Source organism: Notechis scutatus, unplaced genomic scaffold (genome assembly GCF_049901735.1).
Source record: "Notechis scutatus isolate UNSWTSFEM ecotype Mainland unplaced genomic scaffold, rNotScu1.2 NSCUCTG81, whole genome shotgun sequence".
NCBI classification, from domain to species: domain Eukaryota; kingdom Metazoa; phylum Chordata; class Lepidosauria; order Squamata; family Elapidae; genus Notechis; species Notechis scutatus.
In genome coordinates this window covers 87,972-98,597 of record NW_028263126.1, presented here as the reverse complement: position 1 = coordinate 98,597, position 10,626 = coordinate 87,972, and the positions used below count along the sequence as shown (strand labels likewise).

The 10,626-nt window shown below is 36.8% G+C and overlaps 1 pseudogene across 1 annotated transcript in view; it reads left to right on the top strand.

Annotated features, from left to right (window-relative positions):
* Nucleotides 1-2,197: 2,197 nt before the first annotated feature.
* Nucleotides 2,198-10,626, top strand: part of LOC113429227 (vomeronasal type-2 receptor 26-like) — a 41,663-nt pseudogene continuing 33,234 nt past the window's right edge. Inside the window, exons 1-2 of the transcript XR_015746223.1 lie at nucleotides 2,198-2,566; nucleotides 3,298-3,586. The product of XR_015746223.1 is annotated as a vomeronasal type-2 receptor 26-like (transcript). The remainder of the gene's footprint in view (nucleotides 2,567-3,297; nucleotides 3,587-10,626) is intronic.

Sequence of the window (10,626 nt, the reverse complement as noted above, 5' to 3'; positions counted from 1 at the left end):
TTTCCATCCGTTATTCCTTGTCTGGCCTACAGGCACTTTAGAAAATAGCTTGACCTCTTCAATAAAATAGCTTGACCCCTTCCAAAGAGAGGATTCAGTATAAAATCATCAATTACATATTTCCTTCCCAACATTTCTTATCTTTCCAGTTTTCTTTGTGGTTTAATATGAAGAGTTATAACACCAACAAAAAAGGAATAAAGCCATGGTTCTGAAAGGACCATGTACAGTGTTGATACTAATAAAACTAATAAAAGACCAATCTACTAAATATCCATTGATACCAATGTTGAATTCATTCTCTCTTTAAAATTGTTGCCAGATCTTAAGAGTATGGAAATATATTGCTTCATCTTCTCCTTTCTATAGGGTAAAAAGTTTTTCCTGATAATAGACTCAGTTCCTCTTCTTGAATTCCTTCATGAATTAATCTACCTTCATATCATTTTGTTTTCAAATTTATCAAATTTATATGACTGTCTATTTCACACAGAGTGACTTTTACTGGCAGACAATTAAATAAATAATTAAAACAATGAGATATAAAGACTAAGAAAGTTATCTACCATGCAACCAGCATAAAGGGCCTTTTCGCTAGGTGATCCCCAGGGCTGTTGAAGGAATCACATTTGAAGGGATTTCCAAAAGACCTCATAGTTTGGAGATTGGATCAATTCACTACTCTTGTGATTTTTTTTCCCCTAGAGGACATTGTACCACCTGTCCTGAAGTAAGCATTGGTACCCTTCCTTCTAAAAAGGCTCCCCATGAATCCAACCATGTTAGACAACTTTTATCCTATGTCCAATATTTTTAGAGTAGTTTATTGAGAGCATGGCTGGTGGGTCAACCACCAGTAAATGAGTTGAACATTCTTAGGATAAACATATGTTCATTATCTGACAATTTTAGAAATAAATAAATAAATAAAAATATAAATAAATGAATAAACAAATACAAAAAGAAAGAAAGAAAGAAAGAAAGAAAGAAAGAAAGAAAGAAAGAAAGAAAGAAAGAAAGAAAGAAAGAAAGAAAGAAAGAAAGAAAGGAGAGAAAGAAAGAAAGAAAGAAAACACTTGAAGGATTGACTAAATGAAGCACTAGCCCTTTTTCTGCTGTCACTTTTCTGTTTCTATCCCATACTCACAGGGTTATTCTTGAAAAACACCTTGAATTTTCAGATGGTCCAGAATGCAAAGTTATGTTGGGTTTCCCTATGTTCTTCTATATTACCCCCTATTGTGCAAGTTGCACAGGTTCCCAGTTTCTTCCCAAGTGCAATTACATTCATCTTTCAAACCCTACATGAGGCAGAACTAGGGTATCTGCAGGGCTTCCTGGACTTGAGGATATCTGCTTGTCCTACCAGAGCAGATATAATAGCCTTGCAAAAGATATTTTCTCATACAGCCCCACTCGTTGTTGTAAAGACAAAGTGATTAAATTAGTGGATCAGCTGTGGACGTGGTATTCTGGGATTTCAGTAAGGTATCTGACAAAATAGACCACAACCTGCTTCTTGGTAAACTAGAAAAATGTGGGATAGACAGCATCACCAACAGATGGACTGGACAGCTATTTGCTTGAAATGGTATAGGGTCTCCTGCTTGAGCAAGGGGTTGGACTAGAAAACCTATAAAGTTTCTTCCAAATCTGTTAAACTGTTATTCTAACATTAGACTGGGTTCAAGGATACTGATTGCTTCCATGGCATTAGAGCACAGACAGCACTAGAGTTAATTGTCACCAACCGAGAGTGGCACCAAACTCCACAGCTCTGGATGACCTTCCCTAGCAATCTCTGGAAGCAAGAGATTCCATTGAAGGACAGCATAAGTCACTTTCCTGGCTCTTGAAGTATCTTGCTCCAAGCATGACTTTATGCACATATCCTAACAGGAAAGACTATGACCACTACAGGACAGTGCGCCAATGGGTGTATCTGTGGTTTTTCACCAAAGTCCTTTTTTCTGCCTACTCCTCATTAGATGGAAGAAGTTCAGGGTCCCAAGAGGACAAGTTTCTTCTCACTGTAATTGTCACCTTACATGCCTTGAGACCTCTTCTTCTACTTCTCCAGTGTCTGCTTTTGATGTAAACATGAGACTGAAGCAACATGGAAGCGACCTTGCATTATAAAAGGATAAATACTACAGGTTATGCCCTTTGTGGCTCAAATTACAGGATAGGTGGGAGCTGTGCTCTTGAATGTACGTTTTATCTCTTCCAGATGAATCTTGTCTGTTTGAATCAGGAAAGCCAGAGGATATTCTATCCTGTGAGAGTGCTTTGAATTCTGCTAATTCTTCTTTAAAAATAGGAAGGAGATTGATTCAGCCCCAGGAATTATGGATCTCCTGCTTCTGCTTTTGCTTCTACTGATGTCCCAGCCGGTCTCCGGGAAGCTGAGAATGAAGTGCCCACTGAGTTTGGACAACCAGGATGGAGAAAAGCCATGGAGCTATTATAGGCCAGGTGATCTTCTCATTGGTGTAGTCATCTCTCCATCAACAATAGCACATGCAACATTACCTTTCAACAGGGCTCCTTCTAGGCAGATTCAGTTGTAAGTCATTCATTGTGATGGAGTTTCATTCCCTCCATTTGCAGCTCTAACACTCTTCTTTCTCCTTCATCTTATTTTACTCATTTTTATATTGCAGCACTTGACTAATTTCTTGAACCCTTTTGATTTCCACAGTCTCTATCTCTTTTGTCTTATTTTCTAGGAGAGGTTCAAATCAAAAAATGAGGCAAATAAAACCTGAAAAAAGCCCACATTATTTATGTTTCCCTGTTCAATCCTCAATTCATGACTTGAGTAGTGAGTTTTATTGAAAGTAGTGATTGTTGTAGATTCCCCTGCCGAGGTCCTTTTCATATTTTCATAACCTCTCATTGATATTCGATGCTTGATTTTTATAAGAATAGAGGATGCCTCTTTTCAGAACAGCTTTTCTGGGTCACTTATCAAAAATCCTGTATCTTTTAGGATTGTTCTACTTTAATGACTGAATTATTCTTCAAACTGTTTACTGCACTGATGAAAATTAGTACTTCTACAAATAATGGTGTATTTCTGATTTTAACCCTTTTGGAAAACTATATGCATTCTATCTTCTCCACACTCACAACATTAAAGGATGATGGATGATTATCATTTGCCTCTGGTTTTGGATCAATAATAGCTTAAGATTTAGTTAGCTTGTGGAGAAAAAAATGGATTAAATAGAGAAAAAGTATTTTATTGTTGCTGCTGCTGCTGTTAATACTAATATGAGCATGGTTTTACACTAGTTTATCTCATCAAAAGAAATCCATACTACGTGTGATTTTCAATATTGAAGTTTTTAATAAAAATTATCAGCCCACGCACAATCTCACACTTGGCTGCAACATCCATGACAACTATGATAACACCCTCGGCACTTCAGATGCCTTGCTGGACATGCTGTCTACCGGAGAAGCCAATGTTCCCAACTACAGCTGTGGAAGGAAGGACAACCTTTTGGCACTTGTTGATAGAGCTCACAGAGACATCTCCATCCAGATGTCAACTTTAGCAGGTGCCTACAAATTTCCACAGGTTTGTTTTTGTGTTCCCCTATCTAGCAAAGTGAATGGGGTGTAGTGTTTGATGATAGATTAAACCATATCTTCATTATAGAATTCAAAAGCTGCTTTTCACTATATCCATTGTAGGTTTCATGGATGGGGATTGATATAACAATATCCCAACAGGTGGGACCCTCTATTTGCAGGTTCTTCCATGCCTATTTGAGTTTATATCCATATCTATCTCTATCTCTATCTACCTATCTACCTTTCTATCTATCTCTCTCTATATATATCATATCTATATATTTATCTATCTATCTCTATATCATCTCTCATATCTATCTATCTATCTATCTATCTATCTATCTATCTATCTATCTATCTATCTATCTATATCTATCTATCTATCTATCTAGGCTTAAATACATGCCAGCTTCCCATTGAAGAGAGTTGAGAATGGTAGATGAAAAGTGCATTCCTTGTAGAACAACCAGCAGTCTTTAGGCAGATGCAATGCACTATTGACAATTGTATTGACTTGAATTCTCCCATAACTGGCCTCCAGAAGTTGTAAATGCTCCAACACCGGTATTTTTTTTAAAGAAAATAGTGGACAACCATTTGTCTGAAATGATATAGGGTTTCCTGCCTCAGCAGGGGGTTGGACTGGAAGACCTTTAAGGACCCTTCCAACTCTTCTCTTCTCTTCTCTTCTCTTCTCTTCTCTTCTCTTCTCTTCTCTTCTCTTCTCTTCTCTTCTCTTCTCTTCCCTTCCCTTCCCTTCCCTTCCCTTCCATGCCATTCCATTCCATTCCATTCCATTCCATTCCATTCCATTCCATTCCATTCCATTCCATTCCATTCTATTCTATTCTATTCTATTCTATTCTATTCTATTCTATTCTATTCTATTCTATTCTATTCTGAATAGAATTGAGAGTGGTAGATGAAAAGTTCCTTGTAGAAGCACCAACAGATTTTAAGCGGATTTGATCCACTATTGGTGGTTGCCTTGCCTTGAAACATCTCAGAATAAAAATATCAGTCAGAGGAAATGATGGTTTGCTGCTTTCATAGCATTTGACACAGTAAACATATTAATATCATGGAAGAAACTGATTGCTCTTAAAATGGAACTCAGAATGCTGATCCTGCTCAAAGCCCTTTCTACAAGCACTGTGAGAAAAATTAATCCGTGGAACAGCTTGTGTTATGAAGCTGTGCATGCTCCATTGCTGGAGGCTTTCAAAAATAGCTGTATATTCATTTTGTCTGGAATGGTATATGATCTGCTCTGTGAGCAGAGAGTTGGACTAGAAGACCTCAAAAATCCCTTCTATCTCAATTATTCCATGTTCTTCATTCATTTGTTTGAGAGTGTGTTTAGGGGAACATTGAGTTCCCCAATGTTTTCAGCTTTCAAGATTGGGAGGGCAGAGGAGATGGTTCATAGATAGATAGGATACAGCATGTGTGAATGTGCTTTCCCTTTACTCACACACGTGAGGATGAGTGTGTGCACATATGCACTTGCCGGCCATTTTCATGACCCAATTGCAAACCCCTCATGGCCCACTAGTGGGTCATGGCCCATAGGTTGGGGACCCCTCTTTTAGGATGAATGGAGCCATGAGAGGTGGGATTGATCGTTACCAAATGGTAAGAAAAGTATGCTGCCCATGTACATTTGAGTTTCATGTATTGTTAAGAAAACTTGGCTCTTATTCTCATAAAAATTATCTGATTACTGATAAGTCAATGTCAAAATTTCTGGTCTTTGGGAAATGACATATTGCCATATAGGGCTATTCAATGATGAATAGAATAGAATATAGAGTAGAGTAGAGTAGAGTAGAGGAAGAGGAAGAAGAAGAGGAAGAGGAAGAAGAAGAGGAAGAGGAAGAGGAAAAGGAAGAGGAAGAGGAAGAGGAAGAGGAAGAGGAAGAGGAAGAGGAAGAGGAAGAGAATAGGAATAGGAATAAGAACAGAACAGAACAGAACAGAATAGAATAGAACAGAATAGAATAGAACAGAACAGAATAGAATTCTTTTATTGGCCAAGTCTGATTGGACACACAAGGAATTGTCTTGTTGCAAATGCTCTCAGTGTACATAAAAGAAAAGATACATTCGTCAAGAGCCAAGAATCATCAGGTAGAACACTTAATGATAGTCAAAGGGTACAATAAGCAATCAAATCATACTAGGAAACAGTCAATATAAATCGTAAGGATACAAGCAACAAAGTTACAGTCATACAGTCACACATGGGAGGAGATAGGTGATAAGGAGTGATGAGAAGACTAACAGTAATAGTACTGTAGATTTTGTAAATAGTTGGACAGTGTTGAGGGAATTATTTGTTTAGTAGAGTGATGGCTTTTGGGAAAAAACTATTATTGTGTCTGGTTGTTCTGGAGTGCAGTGCTCTATAGAGTCATTTTGAGGGAAGGAGTTAAAACAGTTTATGTCCAGGATGTGCGGGGTCTGTAAATATTTTCACAGCCCTCTTTTTGACTCGTGCAGTATACAGGTCCTCCATGGAAGGCAGGTTGGTAGTAATTGTTTTTTCTGCAGTCCTAATTATCCTCTGAAGTCTGATGAACTGATAGAGCAAGTTCACACCTTTCCTTACCTGGGTGTATTTCTCTCAGTGACTAGATCTTTTTTCCTTCAACATTAAAAGAGGTCATTTAGACCAAATGTACAAGTGAACACACTGTTATAAGAAAATTTTTTAAATCATATCTATGCAGCCTCCTTAGCCTGAAATATTAAAGTACCAAAGCCCAATATTACCACCATGTACTTATATTGAGCTGACTTTTTGGATTTAATTTATAGTGTTGAGGTAATTCCCCGTTAGGGGAATGAGTGCATAAAGGGAGATGTATTTAAGAGTAGTGTTTGAATAATACACACACAGCACACAGTAAATGTTGGTTTTTACTTCCAATAAAGGTTTTAAGCAAAGTTCAAAATAAGCAGTCCAAAATCATTCACAGATAAGATCAGTCAGTTTTTAGTCCAGGGATAATCCAATAACAAAGTCCAGTATCAAAAACAGTTCAGTATCAGACTTCCATCAAATCCAGGAATATCAATCAATTAGGAAGAACGGCAATATTCTCCAACAGAAGAAAACAGAGATTCACTCACACTCTCTTCTGAGACTTCTAAGACTAAACAACCCAGGTTTTTTGCACCATCTTATGGCCATTAGAGAATTACACTTTTAGGATTCTCTTAAAGAGATAGTATTAAAATGTCTATCCTGGTTTATATATTTCCATCCCAAATAGCTGTTAGGTTACTTACATTCCTAACAGGACAATATATACAACCTTACATTCTAAGTCCATAATCTTCACAGCTAGCCTTATGCTTTATAGAGCCTTGGGTCTTTGTAAAATGATCTGCTATATTGTTTTCTGACATACATTATTCTAGCTTAATCATTTTACTTTGCACACATTGTCTCACATTTAAATATCTTAAATCTCTGTGTTTCGTTCTTGTCTTAACAGCAATATTTGAAGCCATCTGTATTGCTGATTGGTTATCTTCATAAACAACAATAGAATCTGTTACATCAATTCCCATATCAATTAATAATTGCTTATACAAAACTAAAACTGTCCATAATAAAGATAAACATGAGAATTCAGCCTCCATTGTTGACAAACTTAGATGTTTCTGTCTAATAGACCTCCATCCAATCAATGCTTTTCCCAATAATATTACAGTACCCGATGTAGATTTTCATGTATTTATGTTTGTAGCAAAACTTGCATCAGCTTATGTAGTTAAACTCAGTTCATCTTTAGGCTCCAAATAAAATGAATAGTGCATTGTTTGTTTCAGATATCTTAACACACTTTGAGCAGCTTGCAAGTGCCTTTCAGTCAGCTCAGCAATTAAAATCTCGCTAATTGATTAACACTGTATGCAATATCTGGCCTTGACCAATTACTGAGATAAACTACCAATCAAGGACTGATAAATGTTCTTATCAAAAATAGGACTTTGAACATCACTATGGCTAAACTGCTGGCTCATCGGTGTTTTAGCCGGCTTACAAAGTTCCATTTTGAAACTTTTTAGTAATTGGTTAATTTTATCTGCCTGTGAGGTCTTGTATCCTCTCCTAGTTCTATCTATCTTTAAATGAAGATATTGTTTGATTTCTCCTAATTGTTTTATATTAAATTTCTTTTCTAATAGTGAAATTATTTTAGTAGCTCCTTTTTCTGTTTTGGTGATTAATGCTATGTCATCAGTAAACAATAACAACAATGAAATCATACCATTACTTTCTCTTTTAAACAAACATGGATCAGCCATGCCAGCTACAAAGCCTATCTTAGTTAATTCTTTAACTATACATTGGTTCCACTCATATCCTGATTGCTTTAAGCCATAAAGACTCTTTTTCAATCCCCAGCAATCAGTTGCATTATCAGTTTTGATACCTAAAGGTTTCTTTAAATATATAGTGTGTTTCAACGGTGTATGCAGATATGCCGTCCCTACATAACAAATGATTTACAATGTATTTCTCCTTAGCTGCCCACAGTAATGCTGCCCTTAATGTAGTAGCCTTCAGACTAGGTGCAAACACCTCATCGTAGTCATTTGCTGTCTGATTAAACCCTTGTGGTACTAACCTGGCTTTATGGGTAACAGTCCCATCCACACCTGTCTTCAATTTATAAATCCATTTACATCCTATGGCATGTTTACCTGGTGGTAACTTAACATTTTCATATACCTCCAGTTTTTTTAATGATTCCAGTTCCTTATCCATTGCTTTCTGCCAAGCAGCCTGATCCTTAGCAGGATACAGTTTTAGTTCACTATAATTACTTGGAACTGTATTCACTTGGCATATAACACTAGCCTGATATCTATCAGGTGGTCGTGTTACTCGGGTTGAACGTCTTGGTAATACAGGGCTTACTGGTGGACTTTCCGGTGGCACCTGTTCCTGTTCTTCTACCTTCTCCTGTGCCTGTTCTACTATTTCCTCCTGTGCTTCCTCTTTAATGGCTATTCATGGTTTATTGATTTTATCTTTAGGGACTATTTGGGTATCAATAATGATATCATTGCTGGATTCCTGTTCCAGTTTATCCCACCCAACGTGTTTGAGAAATTTTGCACTAGCACTACAATATACATGAGCTGTGCATTGATCCCAAAATCTAAACGATCTATGGTTGGTCTCATAACCAACAAAAAATAATTTCTTAGCTCTATGTCGCCCTTTCAGTCTTACTTTTGAGGGAATATGCACCCATGCCGGACCTCCAAATGTGTGTAGGTAACTTAAATTTGGTTTTCTGCCATGCCAATGAGTGAATGGCAATTTACCAGTTGTTGTATTAACTACATTGTTTAAAACATGATTACTACACATTATGGCTTTACCCCACAGTGTTTCAGGTAAACCTGAATCAGATAACATAGTACGAGCCATGGCTTGTAATGTTTGCCCTCTTCGTTCTACAAACAACTTATGTTGTGGTCTTTAAGGTGCATAAGATTTATGTTCAGCACCAGCCAATTTCAACATTGTTTGGAATCTTTTGTTTCTTAGGATCAATTATGTCAGCAAACACAACCTCTAAAGTTTCTATGGTCTTAAATCCATTTAGTCTGTTTGCTGGAGTAACCTTATTTTTCTCCTGGCTGCAGGCATTACAGTTTAAGTACTTACTACAGGGTTTCAATTTTACTCCTTCTGACAATTTGACAGTTTGAGCATTTTGAAATTAATGTGCATTAGACGTCTATGTAGTAAATGTATACATTCATCATGTGGCTTAACATTGTTATAAACTGAGTTAGCCATCTTCAACTGGTCATCATGTATTACATATAAACCATTCTCTAATATAGCAGTAACACTTTTACCCTCTTTCTCTATTGTACAGTTATCTCCCCTAAAGGTTACTACATAACCAATATTAACTAAAGCCCTTACTGATAACAAATTAAATTTCAGTTTAGGTACATATAACATAGTTAAATGTTCGTTTATACAAGAACAATATGCAGTACCTTCACCTGATGCTTTAATCTTCCATCCATTTGCCAATGATACATTTTGCTTTACTTACGTAGACATACTTACAAACCTCTCTCTATCTTTAGTAATGTACTGCGATGCTCCACTATCAACAACCCACAAATCATGTTTTTCAGTTAAATTGCTAGACATAGCTAAACTAACATTCTTCTTGGCCTTCTGGTGTTTACTAGTATTCTGTTTTTTTCCTTTCTTACAGAATCTAGCTATATGTCCCCTCGCCCCAGAAGAAAAACATTTCCTAACAGTATAGGTAGTTGAAAACAAATCCTCTTATTGTGGTTGTTTCTTCCTCAGTTGGTCCCTATCCAGCTGTCTTCTTGCTTCTTCTAACAATCTTTCAGTTATGTCAGTCAATGTCAGTTTATCTTTGGTCAGGACTTCCAGTGAATATACGTAATCATCATAACTTTAATCCAATGAGGAAAGAATGATGTAAACTTGATGCAGCTCTGAAAATATCAGTTCTTTTTCATGTAGCTCTTGAAAAGTTCTTTTCATGAAGTTCAAATGAGCTAACATATCTCCACCTTTCAGAAGACGTGCTCTAAACAGTTTATGTGTAAGATGTATATGTGCACCTCCATTGTTACAAACATAAATCCTCTTCAAATTCTCCCAACACCTAGCAGCAGATTCTTCTCCATGAATATGGACTAGCTGCTGGTCACTCAGTGTTAGTCCAATTATACAAAGAGCTCATTCATTGTTCTGTTTAAAGTCAGCAAGTTTCTTGGCATCATCCTTATTATTTGGATCCCAAGCATTTACTTATGGTGGATCTTGAACTACATTCCATAACCCTTCTCTACGCAGAAGTAGACCACAATTCATAGACCAGGAAACATAGTTTGTTCCATCCAACCGGGTTATCAGTGATAGCCTTGTTGAAGTGACTTGTGCCATCTTTACCAGGATAGTAACCCACAATTAAACAGTAAAAAGCTGTCTGTATACAGTACTGTGCATTCACACCA